Source organism: Jaculus jaculus, chromosome 9 (genome assembly GCF_020740685.1).
Source record: "Jaculus jaculus isolate mJacJac1 chromosome 9, mJacJac1.mat.Y.cur, whole genome shotgun sequence".
NCBI lineage: Eukaryota > Metazoa > Chordata > Mammalia > Rodentia > Dipodidae > Jaculus > Jaculus jaculus.
This window is the reverse complement of record NC_059110.1, coordinates 101,498,068-101,515,182: the sequence shown is the minus strand read 5'-3', so window position 1 is coordinate 101,515,182 and position 17,115 is coordinate 101,498,068.

Below are 17,115 nucleotides of genomic sequence, written 5' to 3'. Positions count from 1 at the left end.
AGAAACTGAACACAAGAAGTAGAAAATAAGAAGAAGCCATTAGGACGATATGCCAAGGGTGTGACTAGAAATAGATGACAAAGTTTGTGTGAGGGGGCTAAAGAGATAGCTCTGTGGATAAAGGCTCTTGCTTGCAAAGCCTGATGGTCTGAGTTGGAATTACCAGTACCCATGTAAAGCACATGTGTGTGGAGTACATTTGCAGTGGCAGAAGGCCCTGGTGTTCTCTCTCTCTCTGTCTTTGTCTGTCTCTGTCTCTGTCTCTCTCTCTTTCTCTCTCTACCTCTCTCCCTCCTCTGCTTGCAAATAAGAAATAAAAATATTTTTTAAAGTTGTATGAGTGAGTCAAGTAGATGCTCTGACACAGAGATTTTTGCATGGGGATACAAAAGGCTCCATCATGGGCTGAGGATGGAGCTCAGGAGCTCAGTGAAAGCGTGTTTGCTTGGCATGCCTAGCATGCTCAGTCCTAGGTTTAATCTCAGGACCACAAAGAAAAAATCAAATTCACTAAATACCTTGAGAGATTTGTAAGAGGTATCACACAGGACATCACCATAATCCCCTCAGAGAAAATAACCTGTTGAGCCTGAGCTGCGCAATGAGAGGCACCTGAGTGTGACCAGTTAAGAAACCACAAGGAAGATGCATGGCACTATACCAAAGACCCCTAATCCCACCAGTCCCTGCCTCCCTTAGAGTGAATAGCATGACAGGCCACCAGAGACATTAAAGTGTGCGTTGAGGAAGACAAAAAAAAAAAAAATCACAGAGGGGTTCTGAGGATGCAGTGACATTTTCATCACATTTTGCTACTGAAGACAAATCAAAGAGAGGAGAATAAGGGATTGGGTCACTTGAGATAGTATAGAAGAAAAGGTGATTTCTGGTCTGTGGCCAGTGCTACTGGCTTGGATCTGGGTGCATTTTACAGATATCAGGAAGAAAGTATTGACAAACGATTCAAACCTGATCAACAGAATGGAAACAGGACTTTTTGTCAGGGAGAGAGGTGGGGAGAACAAAAGAGTCCAAATAAGCTGAAAAATAAATATTATATAGGAAATGCTGTGTCTGACATGACAAGGAGAAACATGGTTAAGGCAGAACTTTCTAACATATCTTGGGTAATAGTAAGTATCATTTTATACCAAGCCTACAAAATAAAGGGAACAAGCAATGGAACTTGGGAATTTAACATAGAAAGGCATATGCAGAATGTACAACCAGTGAAACTTTGAAGAAAAGTTGAAATAAGAACATTAACCTATTCAGAAAAGCACATTTAAATGGCAAATGCATGTGCCCAGAATTCTTCCTCGAAGTCACCAAAGGTCGCGATGCTGTAGCTTAAAAAAAAAAAAAAAAAAACAGTGTCACTGTAATGACTCTGGATACCCTCCCCTGTGATCTTCCAGAACTGTGCCCACAAAGGAAAGCAGATCACTTATTGCAAAAATGCCAGCTATGTACTAGAGATAGAAATACAGATGAGACCAGCAATCTGTGTCCTCCAAGAGGCTGTAGTCTTATAGAGAAAAGAGGTGAGAAAATAAGACTTAGGATCTTCCATGTTGGAGTTAAAAGGTCAAGATAAGTAAAAATGCTAGAGGGCTGAAAAGGAGAGTGGATTTTCCAGCAGAAAATGCGGGTTTTCTGTGAAGATGGGCTTTGGGGATTTGGAGCTGGATGAAAATAATGTGTTCCTATAGAGGCTTGGCTGTATAAGACACAAACCCTTATAAATATCAGGGAGTATATGCCTGGGAAGGATCAATTCCAGCATAATAAAGAAAATTCTCGTGAAGCAAGCTCTTCCCTTATTCAACATCAGATTTGCTGTGTGCTGACAGAAACTTTCAGTTGAGCCATTTCAAGTCCTTGACACTGATTTATGGCAAGTCCTGTTTACTTCTTGAAAGTCATTTTCTACCTCAGCTGAAGAAACTAGGGGCATGTTGTTTCTCAGGGAAAGAGAAACGATTCCTGCCTGTGGATAATGGAGTCATACGCCTGTACAAAACCCTTTAAATGAGAGAAGTAGAATCAAACACACAGTATTCTATAAAGGAAAAGAGGACGAGGAATGAGAGGTGGAAGAGAAGGCTCAGTGCATGCAGCATCTGTCAAGCAAACATGAGGACGGGGTTCAGCTCCCCGACACCCATGGAAATGCCTAGTGGGCACAGTAGGCTGCCTGTAACAGCAGCACTCAGGAGGTGGAGACAGGGGCCCCTGGGCAAGCTGTCTGCACGAGCCAAGCTCTGGGTTAAAATGAGTAACTCCGCCTCACCAAGTAGAGAGTGATAGGGGCGGACACTAGACGTTAAAACTTCTGGCCTCGGGCTGGAGAGATGGCTTAGCGGTTAAGCACTCACCTGTGAAGCCTAAGGACCCCGGTTCGAGGCTCGGTTCCCCAGGTCCCACGTTAGCCAGATGCACAAGGGGGCACACGCGTCTGGAGTTCGTTTGCAGAGGCTGGAAGCCCTGGCGTGCCCATTCTCTCTCCCCCTCTACCTGTCTTTCTCTCAGTGTCTGTCGCTCTCAAATAAATAAATTAATCAATTAATTTAAAAAAAAATTTTAAATAAAAAAATAAAAAAAAACCTCTGGCCTTCATGCACACCTGTACATGCGCATCCACAAACGCTGGAACACATATGGACACAGATACATGTACATTTGCGCGCACACACACACACACACACACAGAGTATTCTATTTTGGTGGTACTATATCGCAGGTTACCTAGATAGTGTTTCAAGATTCTTCCCAATAGCAATTATTTTAAAAACTTAGCTCCTAATGCTAGATAATATTTTAAAGCTACAAAAAGTGATCTTAGTAAGCTGGATGACTTGGTCTCTAGATACATTTACCAGAAGTCTGTGTTCATTAAAACTAGGATCTAGGTTACATCATAGACATTAACCTCATTGGCAGGTTTACTGTTTATAACGTTGATGAGATGGGAGGGGATCTCCATGGTAACTTGAGGATCAGCTCCACAGCGTTGCTGGGTGGCCCCTCGGGGTTTCCTGACGGGGAATCTGACCCTACCATACGTTGCCTAGCCTTAGTGGCGGTCTGCAACTATGGCACAAGACACCATGGTCCCTTCAATCTTCCATCTTCCGTACCTACAAAACCAGTATCACGTGGATGGCATTGACAAGTTCTGCTGCCAGCTTGAAAACATCACCCACAGGCTCAGGTTTTCACTTCACGGTTCCTGGTTGGTGGTATTGTATTAGGAGACTCTGTAAACTTTAGGAGGGGGAATCTAGCTGGAGGAAACAGGTCAGTGTCGACACTTGAAAGAATCTTGTCCTTGGCCCCTTCTTCTCCCTTGTTTCCTATCAACCGTGCAATGCAGTGAATAGCCTCTGCCTCCTGTTCCCAACACCATGACATTCTGCCTTGCAATAGGCCCTTAAGCCACAGAGTCAAGCAACCATGGACTGGATACTCTGAAACCATGAGCCAAAATGCCCTTCAACCCTTATGGTGAAAGTAACCAAGACACTTGCTCTGTATCTTTCTTTCTTTTAATTTTTCTCTTTCATTATTAATTTGCTTCATCTGGAAACTAGAATGAAATACAGTTAAGTTGTTAACCTCTGCTCTAATGTTCTGTTTTCCTTGGAACAATGGTAGAACTCACCTTTGTTCTAATGGCTCCAAAATCTAAAAGCCCATTTGACTAATTTTCTGAGCTCAGCATTGTAGTTACATTGTCATTACTAGGACAAAAAAAAAAAAAAAAAAAAAAAGTAGCTGATAAGAAGAAAGTATATACTTGGCTTGTAGCCTTGAGGGGAACCTTCTTGGCTTCAGGAGAAAGCATGGCATGAACAAAGGCTGGACATACCCTCTGTTGCAGCAGGTTGAAAACAGCAATGGGAGAGTGAGCTTGACTTTGGCAAGGGGGGATAGCTATAACACACAAAAGTTCACCCCCAATGACACACTCCTTGAGCAAGGCTCCACCTCCCAAATTGCCACCGGCAGGGGACCAAGAACTCAGAACACTTGAGTTTATGAGGAACACCTGATTCAAACCAGCACAATTGGGTCCTGCTAAAGCAACTTCATTCTTTCAAATATTTTTATTTATTTGAGAGACAGCGAGAAAGAGGCAGACAGACAGCGAGTGAGCGTGAGCAGGCCAGGGCCTCCTGACATGGCAAACAAATGCAATGCATGGGCCACCTTGAGAATCTGGCTTTATGTGGCCACTGGGGAATTGAACACAAGCCTTCGGACTTGGCAAGCAAGTGCCTGTTACTGCTGAACCATCTCTCCTGTCCTTGAGCAATTTCTTGCTAGACACCAACCGTTAGAAATTCTGGAGTCAGTTAAGAGTATCTAAAACATCATTAATCTTTCTGGAACCCATGCTCCAGCTTGGCCTCTCTAATTCCATCGCTGGTATCATAATATTTTTAGGTCAAAACATAAAAGAACTCTTTGGCATTTATCACGTCCACAGTCAAGTTGTACTAGCGCTAGGGGCTAGGTTACTGAGGAACTAAAGAAAAATATCCTTGGATGGCAAGAGAGGGTCCACGAAGAGTGATTACAGCCCAACAGCACTACTCAGAAGGTCCCGACCCCCTTTTCCTCTCTACTGTACCTCACACCCACTCATCCTTCCGTCACTTCTCTACCTGTGCACAACACAGCCTGGCGAGAGGAACGTGGGGTGCAAAGTCTGGAAGACATATGCACAGCATCATGAGCTTCCAAGTTCCTGGTAGTACCAGCATTCCAGAAATCCCAGGCGCCCATGCAGGTAAGCAGGTCCTCTTCTAGATGGTTTCTGCATGGCCTGGTTCACAGAGAATATGTGGCCATTAGTGGTCCTTTGCTGATCTCTTGATGGGACATTTTGGACTTGGCCCACTTCTTCCTTTATCCTTTTGATCTGAGACTGGGGAAGGCAGAGAGGCATTTTAGGGACATGCTGTTTAATGTCCTCTTTTTCTCAGGGATCGCACAGTGTTCTACCTCCTTTAGTATCCTATTCAGCTGGTTATTGATTTATGTCAGTTTTTTCTTTGCAGGCTCTTTTGAATCCATCCATTTATAATTCCATTTCGACAGCTGAGACCTAAGCCAGGTGTTGGCTAAATCATAACAGTCTCTTCACTACCCACATTGTCATAAGATATACCAACCAAAAGTGTGAAGCATGACTTTTATCCAGGTCCTTCCTTCCTCAGTAGCTTGTGATCTATTCCCTCATTTGAAAGGACTTTGTGTCTTTCAAATCCCTTCAGAATCCAACTAAAGCTTTTCTCCTTTTCATAAGGCTTGGTTTTTGCTTTTCTTTTTTCTTTTTTCTTTTTTTTGAGGTAGGGTCTCACTCTAGCCCAGGCTTACCTAGAACTCACTCTGTAGTCCCAACCTGGTCTCAAACTAACAGTGATCCTATTTCTGCCTCCCAAGGGCTGGAATTAAAGGTGTGCACCACCATGGTTGGTTTTAACTTCAAGCTTTCCCACTTACTAGATGAGTGCCCTTGAACAAGCTACTTTCCCGCTCTGTTTCCTTATCTTAAAAAACATTGAATACACTATCAGTACTTATCTCATAAGATCATTTTTTGATTAATTATTTTTACTTGACATAAAAAAAGCTTTAGGGATCATTCATTGTGGCATTTTCAAATACAGTTAGTTTATGTTGATTCCTGTCTCCCTTCTTATCCCTCCTCCCCTGTTTTGTCCCCCTTTCTGTCTACATGTCACATGTGTCCTTTTGCCCTTCCCTCTTTCATCCCGCTTCCAGTTCATTTCTTTATATTCACTTTTGGTTACAGTTCACAATCAAGTGAATCAGTATATAGTGAGAGCACTCAGAGCTGGGAAATTACTAGTAAAGCCTGTGGTAGCATTTAATATGGTAAGCAAAACAAATAAAACATGTACATTTGCTAACTATCCCCAATGAGAACTTTTCGTTGTTCCTGTATTAATATATCATAAGTATGGCTTTCATGTGATCCATTTATTAAACGATTTTGTTACTAATTCTTTTTGAGTGGGATGTCTATTCCCTTCCTACATTCACTGAAAGCTCGTTGAGAACAGGGGTCACACCATGCATTTCTTTGTATCCCTATAGCCTTTTACCGACTGAGGATATGCCAGTACTGATCATGTGCTCATATGTTCCTGGTTTTCTAACAGCGCCCTGGATTCTCACCATCTGCTGGCTTTCGACCCCTGGACCTCACTGGTCTTTCCCATAGAACAGGTTTTCCTGCTATAGTAAGCCTCCCTCATTAGCCATCTCTCAGCATTGCATTTATCAGAGACAGTGAGGCTTGGCTGCCAGACAAGAAACAGTGTTTAGCCAACCGCGCCAGTACAATTGCTAAAGCTTACTGACAGTCATGTGGTGGCTTTCCAAGTCCCCAATATGGAATGTCAAAGGTCCCTTAAGGAGAGCTAATTGAAGATAGGGCAGCTGACTACTTTTTCTCCTGTTTCCAATCTTTGGAGGTCATGTCTCTGACATTTGACTCTAGAATGATCTGGGGCGACATGGCTGTCACATAAATATATAATGGTCCCTTCAGTACACTGGAGTCTTGGATTGAGTTGGTATAAATGCTCCAGAAACTCTTCTAAAGACCATCCAAGCTACACACAAGTAATAAGTTTGATGTGCAACAAGAACGTACGGGATATGGCCTTTGCGATCAGCTATACCGGGCATGTAAGAGTGGTGGGCTGTTGAGTTAAATGGTAGGAGGCGAGCTCTCTTTGAGCAAACGACTTGGGTGCATTTTGTTTCTCTCCAAAACCCCATCTCTGTGCTGTGACCTCAATGGAAAGTTTCCTGTCACACAAGCATGAACCATTTCACACCAAAGCGGCACTGGCATCCTTACCCAGGAGCATGGACGGCCAGGTGTCAAGTGCATGGTGAGCTCACCTTTTATAACTAGCTTGTGCTAGGGCTGCCTAGGTCTAGGCCTGGTGGTCCAGACAGCTTTAGGGGAGTCAAGTAACAAGCCATCCAGATGTTGACAAGTACGGAACCTCCTTACAGGTTTGCACCCAAGTGCTTACGCCAAGGCTGGATATTGGCCAGATTTATTCCATGAAAAGCAAATCATGCATCTGATCCACAGGGATATGTTGGGAGCACACCATCTTAGTAAGCTAGTAATAAGCTCAAAGAATACTGCATCAGGGCTTACTCATGTGTTCCTATACCTAAGGGGTCAACTCATCTCAAGTAGGCTTCTAGAAAGAAATTCATTCCCTGGAAAATTCTGACTCTAGAAACAGACAACTGTACTTCTGGAAGACTTTCTTTTTTGAGTTTTTTTTTTCTTGCTCATCCATCCAATCTTTTTTTTTTTTTTTTTCCTAAGAAAACCAGGCAGTCCCCAACAGAAACATCTCACTTTTTGTGAGTGAGTAAAGTCTGTTCAGCTTCCTCATATCATTTCCGGGTTGTGAACCATTGCGCCTGCACCTCTCCTCCACCTCATTAACACACCACATCCCCCAGTCACACCAAGTCCTGCTGCTTCCCCACTCCCACCATTTTTTGTGTAATTAGCCCTAGCAATACATTTGGACGTTGAGACAGACAACATTCACCAATGAACAAGAATGGAATTTTTTTAGATTTTTAAAAATATTTTATTTATTTATTTATTTAATTACTTATCTATTTTCAAAGAGAGAGACAAAGAGAATTGTCATCCAGAACTTCTAGCCACTGCAAATGAATTTCAGATGCATGTGCCATTTGTGCATCTGGCTTTACATGGGCACTGGGGATTCAAACCTGGGTCATTAAGTTTTGCAGGCAAGTGCCTTAACTGCCAAGCCATCTCTCCAGCTCATGGATGGATGTTTGTTTAGAACTCACAACAAGCTAGGATGCCCTGGAGGGAAAGACCACACACATGTCTGGTGATGAAAAAGGATGTAAGGTGGACATAGCTTAGAGCTTTTGGCAACTAGTTTATGAGGCCATGGTGTGGGGCTCCAGGTATGGTGGAATAGAAGCTGCACCATTTAACATTCCAGACAGCATATGGGGGTGTTCCCTGTTAGATCTATAGATACTGGGGAGGGAAGGAGACAGGGAGGAGATTCTAGGAGCCCACTGACATTCAAATATCTAGAAAGGAGTCCTCTTAGGACTTCTAGACCAAACACAAGCAGCACTTTCATGAGCTACGTTTCCTTCAAAATATTCCCCCAGACAACGTCCTCACACCTCTGATTCTCACCCCAGTGTGTGTGTGTGTGTGTGTGTGTGTGTGTGTACCCACAGCGAACAACCCTGCAACTATGAACATGACCTCTTTTGGAATAGTGTGCTTGCAGATGGTCTCTCGGAAGATACTTTGGATTGAGTGGGCACCTTCATCCAACTCTTGCAAGAGTGTCCTTGCAAGAGAAAGGGGAGGGAAGTTTGATGCAGATACACGGAGAAACAGCACCCTGAAGATAAGGGCAGACACTAGAATTATGCAGCTACAAGGCAAAACACTCCAAAGGTTGTCAGCAGCCACCAGAAGCCAAGATAGGAGCTTGGGACAGATGAGCCATCACAGTCTCCACAAAGAACTATCCTTTCCAGCACCTGTATTCAGGATTTCTGACCTCCTGAGCTGTGACAGAAGCATCAAGTCCAGCCACGAAATTTGTAGTCATTAGCTATGATAACCTTAAGGAACAATTTCATAATTGCACACCTGGATTTTGATACTATTTCAAGAGCTGCGGGGTCCCAGGGTGTGGGGATTAGTGTTCTGTTCCACCTTGGCTCCCTACAGCCTCACACAGTGCATGGTGCCCACGTGGGGAGAGCTGCTATCTTTGTTGAAACTCACTGCTGAGGCCAAAGCAAGTAAAAGAGCCCCTGAAATAATCAGAAGGAAGAATTCTGTGAAATGAACCACATCTGGCAAAATCGGTGTCCAGGGGAAAAGTTAAGAGCACCCCATAGCTTACAGTTTGGGTGGATGGTCTCATTTTTTTTTTGCCTGCCGATGGATTTCTAGAATTATCACATTGTGCGGAGGGTCCTCATGCCAATCTGCACAATCTGAAGTGCTTTGGCATGCATCCCCCTAGCCAGATTTTCCTGGGAGATGGACAAGCAGCCTGGATGATTTTAGCCATGTGGCCTCCCAGCAGTACCGGGAGCATGGGGGTCCACTGGTGAAAATACTCTGTTATTTGGTTTGGGTGCTTTCTACTCTGAGAAAGAAGATGATTTCTCCTCCCCTCCCCTCTTAGTAGGAGGCAAGTTAGGATGAAAAATATTGACTTAGGGACCACCTAGGCCAGGTCTAAAACTCCTGGGCCAGGTGGGAAACCTCAGCCCAGTGAGATTTCTGTGTTTTGGTTACGGAAAAAGAAAGTGCAGATGGACAGCTGGAAAGTACTGGAGCGGATGTCTGAGGCACGGATTCCTTCAGCACACCCAGGGACCACTGCCCTTTCATGCTTTTCCATCGACTCGTTTTACAGATGACAAACAGCCCAGCCACTTGCTTAAAGCTCAAGGTTTGCTTTTCTTCTTCTTCTTTTTTTTTTTTTTTTTTTCACTCTTACACTTTTTCCCTCCTAGAAGCCACAAGAGTGTTAGGTGATTTTTCCCTACCTTCATAGGGAACATTTATGACAGATGCTTTGTCTTTCTCCTCTCCTTCGGGGAAGCTCAGGCCCTCAGACCAGAAGCTAACACCTTGCCATAGGAGAGATGCTACCCAAACATTAGGAATGGGTGTTTTTATTTTGTCCAAGGCCTGAGTGACAGATGAGCACTCTGTGTATCCTGAACAAGCAACAGAAATTAGGAACCTTAAGATGGGTACAGAAAAACTGGAGAATCATTCTGCCTTCCAGGAGTTTCCAGAAAAATAGGTCTATGCAAAAGGAATTGCAGGGTGGGGAGGAGAAACATAACATTTTGCCAGCAGATTTGTAAAACTGAAAGCTTTCACTTTTCAAAGAATCTTCACTTCCATTCACTTATGTCATCTTCATAATGTTACTGGGATATAAAACAGAGCTTTCAGATGAAAACCAGACAGGCTAGGTGACTTTTATGGAACAATGTCATACGACTTATCTACATCACGGTAGACTCAACACACTAACCTGCCAGCTTCCACGTCTAGCATTTCCCACCTTTCTGAGAGCAGCTAGCCTCTCTTGGGTCCTTGCCCTTGGCCAGACCCTGTTCTAAGTACTTTGCTTATAATTGTCCCACTGAATCTTCACAAAGGTCCTCTAACAGAGGGGCTGTTAGAACAACTCCATTCTTACACATGAAGAAATCCAGACCTATTCCAGGTAACACAGCTGATCAGTGTTGAAAGCAGAGCGATTAGTCTGTATTTGAGCACTTCTTCAAAACTCCAAATTGGACATACAGACCCCATTGCCTGTGAGGATGCAGGGTAAAGCAGTAGTGAATGTGCAGAGGGTTCCAGCCAGGATGTTCCTTACAGGAAAGTACTTCTGGAGTCCAATTACGAACCAGAAAGAGAACGAGAGATGCTTATTGCACAGTTAATATAGGACAAGCTCTTTAGAAGAATCTATGTCCACCACATGGACAGCGCTATCATTCTCATTCTTATAGATAACAGGACTTGGCAAAATCAGTTATGCTGCTCATAATTCACATCTGGGACTTTTCCAATCAAGATTCACGCTCAGGTTTGTTTGACCTTAAACAACTCAGGTGTCTCTGCCATGCAGAGTGGCAACATGCAGGTGGAAGATGGCCTCGTTCTGTGTGGCTCCCTTGTCAGACCCGCAAGCTTGGGCACAAGCCAGCTGGCTACAGAGGGGCTTCATTTGATCTGAGCCACATATCTGTGTTGGAGAACAGAGATACAGCATAGCTAAAATGTTCATGGGTGGGAGGCATGGAAGGAACTTAGTAGCTATAGGTTTTTGTCTTTTCCCTTTAATTTTTTTTTTAATTTCCTTTTGCATGATAGCAGAACAAATTCCAAGTGTTTGTTTAACTTGTTTCTCATTCTTTGGACATACCTGCCATGTTTCTGATAAATTTCCTCATATTTTCATCCTTGTAATGCAACATCTGCAGGGGGGGAATATTAATGGTTTTTGAGTACTTACAGTGAGACAGAACACAAGCTCATGCAGTTCTCCTAAGAGCTACACAAGGTAGGTATTATTTATATATTATTTATATATTTTAAGATGAAGAAACTGAAGCCAGAAGAGGTTTTATATACATATATTTTAAGGACACAAGGAGCAAATGGAAAAGCTGGGGCATATTTGTGCATCTGCATGGTTCTAAAATCCTCTTCTCTCTGTTGTTTGAAGGTTAGCAGATAGACTCCATGTGGAGGCAAAAACAACAAAAAGCTTTGAAGGTCATGTTGTTATGTTTTAATTTGAGATAATAAATAATAGAGATGGTATGATTGAAATGGTGCTTGGGGCAAGTGGAGAGGAGGGTTAAAAAAGACCCTTTCAGGGGTCATGAATAGCAACAGGAATTTGGAATATTGTGCATCTCGATAAGAATGGTGGCTATGAAAATAAGAAATGCTGTTTCTGAACCAGTAGACTTTGTTGAAAAGTAATTGCCAAGACAAAGATCATAACAAAAGAGAATGGAGGATGTGAACTGGATCCAAAAGCAGGTTCACTGTCAAGACGCTCACGGCATCATAACCACCATGAGGAAGAAGGAAGCCATTGTTACTAAAAAGAATTTTGGAATCAGAGGTGATTTCCTCCTTGGTGTTCAGTAGGGAGGGCTAAAGCCAGGGCAGCAATCAAGAATAGGAATGGATGAGCCACATGCACTTGACCGAGGTCCCCTGTAGATGGTCACAGGAGAAGAAAGAGCTTCCTTAGCAAGGGGTGTGTCACCACTGTGTGCCCCTCTGCAGACATGAAGCCTGGGGTTTACACTGGCTGAGACTGGGGGAAAAGTGTGCTTGAGGCCAGAGAGGAAAACAGCTTGTGTCGAGGCACTCATGCCCTCACTCTTACACGGAGATGCCCTTGTCCTGCCCCTGTGCCAGTCCCACCTCCCAGCACAATAGGAAAATTAAATAGGACTGACCCTGGAGCCGCCCAGCTCTCAGGGTTGCCAGGAAGGTCACATCAACCTCATCACCTCTTTGAACACAGCCACACTTCCAGAGGAGGAGTCAGACCTTACATTATTAGGTTTTCCATTCTTATATCCATCACCGCAGGACCTTCTAGTTCACTTAGTAGCATGTTGAGATCATTTATGGCTCTGCCCTGTTACCCTGTGGATGTTTCCACATATATTTTGTGCTCTGAGTTATTAATGACAGTTTCATACTCCTGCCTGCACATGCTTGGAAAAGTTCTCTATGGGGCAGGGGTCAAAAAGTGGCAACCCATGAACTGAATATGACTGACCAATATATTGCATAGTTTGAAATGAGTCATCTCTCAATACTCAGTAGGGCTGTACTAATCATCCTCAAGCCTGGTCCCCAGCGACACAGAAACAGTTCCTCCAGCAAGGATGTAACCTTGAGGATGTAAGTGGGGATTAAGTATGAAGTTTAGTTACAAACACATGAGGCAAGGGGGTACATTTTTTATTCAAACCACCACACTTAACCCCCTTTCTACTGCCACCATGAGCTGAACAGCCTATGAAATCCCACAACAGTCTGCCTTGCCTCAGACCCAGATAAAGGATGTGGGCCAACCATCATTGATTGAAACCTCTGGACTTCTGAGCCAAAATAACTCTTCCGTCTTCAAATTGGCTGCCTCAACTATTTGTCATAGCAATGAGAAAAAAAAAAAATGACTAGATCAGCAGGTCACAGAAAACTTGAGAAATTGGACAGGCTCATAGGCAATGGGAAGCTGTGGGAGCATTTAGTCTGAGTAGGGTCATAGCTGTACAGATTGATAAACTCAGAGAGATCATCCTGGGCACAGGGCAGGGGGCAACCAGAGGGGAGACCAGAAGACTTGCCTGAGGTTAGAAGTCTACTCAGAAACGTGTGGATGGCTTTTTCCAGGCTTAACGTCTAGTCTCACCTTTGTTCTCTCAACATGTGACTCAGGGTCTCTGTCTTTACCTGTGATCTTCAGGTGACCTTAAAACATTCGTCTGCATCATCACCTAGCACTCCTTGCTGGATGTTTCCATCCCTAAGTAGAATAGGACCCAGATCCCTTTGGTCATGACCAGCCCTTATTCGGCAAATGCTGGTTGAGATGGTTCTCCACCATGGCATTCTCAGTCATGCAAAGTGCCTGTGATGCCACACCCCCTTAGAGAGGACAAGGAGGTGAGAGCCCCGGACCCCACTATCCTCAAAGGATAGCCATGTTTTCTGGTTAACTTGAGCATTAAGGGAGCAGGTTTTACTGGATCTATGTTAGTGTTTTTGTGAAATGAGCCACATCACGGAGTAGAGAAAGTGCTAGAATGGAGCTGTTTTTGGTCCTGCTGCTACCCAGGGAGGAGAAAGTCTGCAAAAACCAAGGATACTGACAGGAAGGAAGAAGCATGTACCCTGCAGGCCTCACAGAGCCTGTTTGCAGCTCTGGACTCCTGGGGCTTCACAGCCACAATGTGACAGACAATACCATGGAGAGAGCTAGTTTTCTTCTGCTGCATAAGCACATGACTTCCATTACTCTTAGCTCTACATATGGAAATAAGACAGAGAAAAGGCAAAATTTTTCATCTTGTCTAGATCCATTCCAAAGAGGTCTATGTTGCGCCTTCAATTTCTCTTTTTTAATGTTTTTATTAATTATTACTTTTATTTATTAATCATTTACAAGGAGAAAGAGAGAGGGAGAAAGGGCCTCTTGCCACTGCAAACAAACTCCAGATGAATGCACCATTTTGTGCATCTGGCTTTATGTGGGTAGTGGGAATCAAACACAGACTGTAAGGCTTTGCAAGCAGGTACCATTAGCCACTTAGCCATCTCTCCAGCTCTTGACTTCTCTTGGAATCCTTCCTTGAGCCTGATGTAGTTGACACTAAACATAACACAAACTGACCCAGAGTGTACGTTCATTTGTCTCCTGTGTCACAGGCCATCGGAGATAGAAAAGGAGGTGAGCGGAGTGTTGAGGAGGTGACCTGGCAGAGGCTGCTGTGGTTTGAAAATGAGCTCATTCCACTAGCTCATGTTTTAGAAGGCTGGTCTTCACTGTGGAGGTGCCGGGCCCTGGGAGAACCTTTAAGAGAAAGAGCTCAGCACAATATGATTAGTTCCATTGGAGGCATCACCCTTGCCCTTGGAAAGCATTGCTGTCCTTCTCTCAGAGTCACTTGTTTCCCTAATATGGATTTGTTGCCTCCACGGGGCTTAAATGTTGCCAGCAAGGAAGGGACAGGTCTCCAAGGCAGCAGGATGGAGAGTGTCTCCAGGGCAGGGTGCCATCCTAGGTGGGGGGGCGGGGAGGGGGGTGCCACAGTGAGAGACCTCAGCCACTGGAAGTTAGAAAAAGGAAAGTGGACACAGGGAAAGGAGAGGATGGGATTGTAGGAGCCCAGGTGGTGAGGACAGGAATACCACAGCCTTGACCTTGGCTGCTGCAGACCAGAGTTCATGCGGGGAAAGGATGAGGAGAGCAGAGTTATTATAAAGGTGAGCAATCAGCCTAGACCTCACTCGGACTTCCTGCTATGCAATCTCTCCCTCTCTGAGATGTGCCTGTCATGATGCGATATGCCCTGGGGCCCTCACCCATATGGAGCAGAAGTCAGGAGCATGTTGTTACATCTATGAAACCATGAGCAAAATTAACCTATTTTCTTTGTAAGTTGCTCGGTCTAGGTACTTCATTGTAATAATGGAAAACTAATACAAGGACCATTGCTATAAGTAAGGGCACACGTGCCAGTGACAACTTCAATATGCTATTGGCTGGAGGATCTGTAAAACAAAATTAAAAACAAAATAAAAATTAAAAGTTTCATCAAAGCTAAGGTTGGGAATAGTGAAGGAAGCATATGGAAGCAACCTATGCCAGGGCTGAGGCTTTGAAGCTGAGGGAAGTAAGATGTGCAGCATTTTCCTTGGTGTGACTCAGTGTGAACAGCTTCATCTCTTGGTTAGCCAAGACCAGATTCACAGAATAACCGTGACTGGGGTCTCTTCATTTCTTGCCATTTTTTCCCTGTTGGACAGGATAAAACATTAAGCAGGGCAGCTTTCTTAAATCTGCCATGTTAAAAAAAAAAAAGACACGCTCAAGGGGAATGGGCTCTGAACTGTAGTTTCTCCTCCCCTACCGGTCACCTGTGGGTCAATAGATAGGCCTGGCCCTCAGAGTCACCTCAGCTCCAGCTTCCAAGTGCTTCTCAGCCCCATCCCTTTCTTCAGCAGCCATGCAGCGTTTTACCGAGCACCCACGGTACCCCTGGGGGTTGGGCTACACCCAGACCGTGCAGTCTGCAGTTCAACCTGGCCAAACTTTGACAAAAGCATTTCAAAAACAAGCATTCAAATGGTGTCACCTTCCTCTGGCATGTTGGATAAGAGATTTGATTTTTTTTTTTTTTTTTTTAAGAAGATTCGGGGCTGGGGAGATGGCTCTGCAATTAAAAGTGCTTGATTTATAAAGCCTACTGGCCGGGGTTCAATTCCCCAACCACTCACCTAAAGCTGGGTACAAAGTGACACATGCACCTGTGATCCCAACGCACCCACAGTAATGAAAGGCAGGCCCAGAACAATGGAGAGTTCGTGGGCCAGCTGGCCAGCTCTTCCTTTTTGCAGTCTGGCGGTGGCAAGAGACCCTGTCGCCAAGAAGATGGAACACCGAAGACTGGAAGTTTCCCTGTGCCCTCTATAGTGCACTTTGGCACACACACACACACAATTAATTAGTTAATTAAAAAATGGAGAAAAAAGTCAATGTCAGCCCTCAAACTGTCTGCCGCGTAAGAGAATGCGGCAGGATTCTCAAAACGCCGCTGGCATCGTCCAGCCCCTCCCCAATCAGACTTTCCCAGTCATTAGCCCAGACAATGCAAATGTTCTTCCGCTAAGAATCTTCCCCAAGTTACTTTACCTGATTTCATAGTCAGTATCTGCAGGACCTGGAAACACACCTCTTGCGAATGTCCTCTCACTCTTTCTGTCTGTCCGTCCTACCCACTGGCTCCTTTCAGAAAGGTATTCCAACCCCACTTCCTTGCAGGGCACACCAAGGGTAACTCTGATCTGGTCCCCACATCCTCAGCAAGCCTGTCCCCTCCCCACCACTGCTTCCCCCAAGACACGCCTTTCAGCACCAATTTCACTTCCTTGGAAGTGGTGTCCTGGTCAGTAAGCACGTGCCACCCTTCCCCAGCGCCTTTCCCCTTGGCCCTGCGCAGATATGGAGATGTGAGCGCTCCCGCCCGGAGCCAAGCTGTGGGAGAGACAGCCATTCTCAGCCTCCCTGGACAAAACCAGGGTTCCCTTGGCAACCGCACCGCGTGTGGATGTTCGCAAAGGGGTTTCCCTCCAGCCCCCCGGGCCCCTTTCAACTCAAGAGCTCACCCCGTGTGTTGTTTCATGGAGGCCGCTCCAAACAGGGTACGAAAACAATAGTTACGAATCTCATCTCATAATTGGCATTTGCAGACAACTGTTTTGTATTCAACAGGCAGGAAAATGTGAGTGAGTGGGTGAGTGAATTTGAGAGCATCCTGTTTCGGGGGGTGGGGGGAGCTGGTTTATGAACACAGGCAAGTTTGGGGGCTGTAAAGTGGTGGCTTTGTCCTTGGGGAGGTGGGAGGAAGGGGAGGAACAGAAGAGATGCTTCTAACAAGTGCTTTCTGCTTTCTCTCTGATCTTTCTTTGGCATCTTTATTTTTATGAATATAAGGAAACGAGACAGACATTGGTAGTGTCCAGGTTAGTACCAGCAATTTCTAGTGTTTGTATGTGTTGGTTCCGGCTCCCCCTCTTCCTCATCTTCTGTCTGCTTTTTTTTTTTTTGTCACAATGATAGATAAGAAAAAAAATTGTTCTAACATAGATAGTGAGCTTTTCTTGGAGGAGTTCTGAATGGCTGTGTGCTGGGGCTGGGTAGGATGGAACTGAAATATGTCTCCCTCCTAACTGGC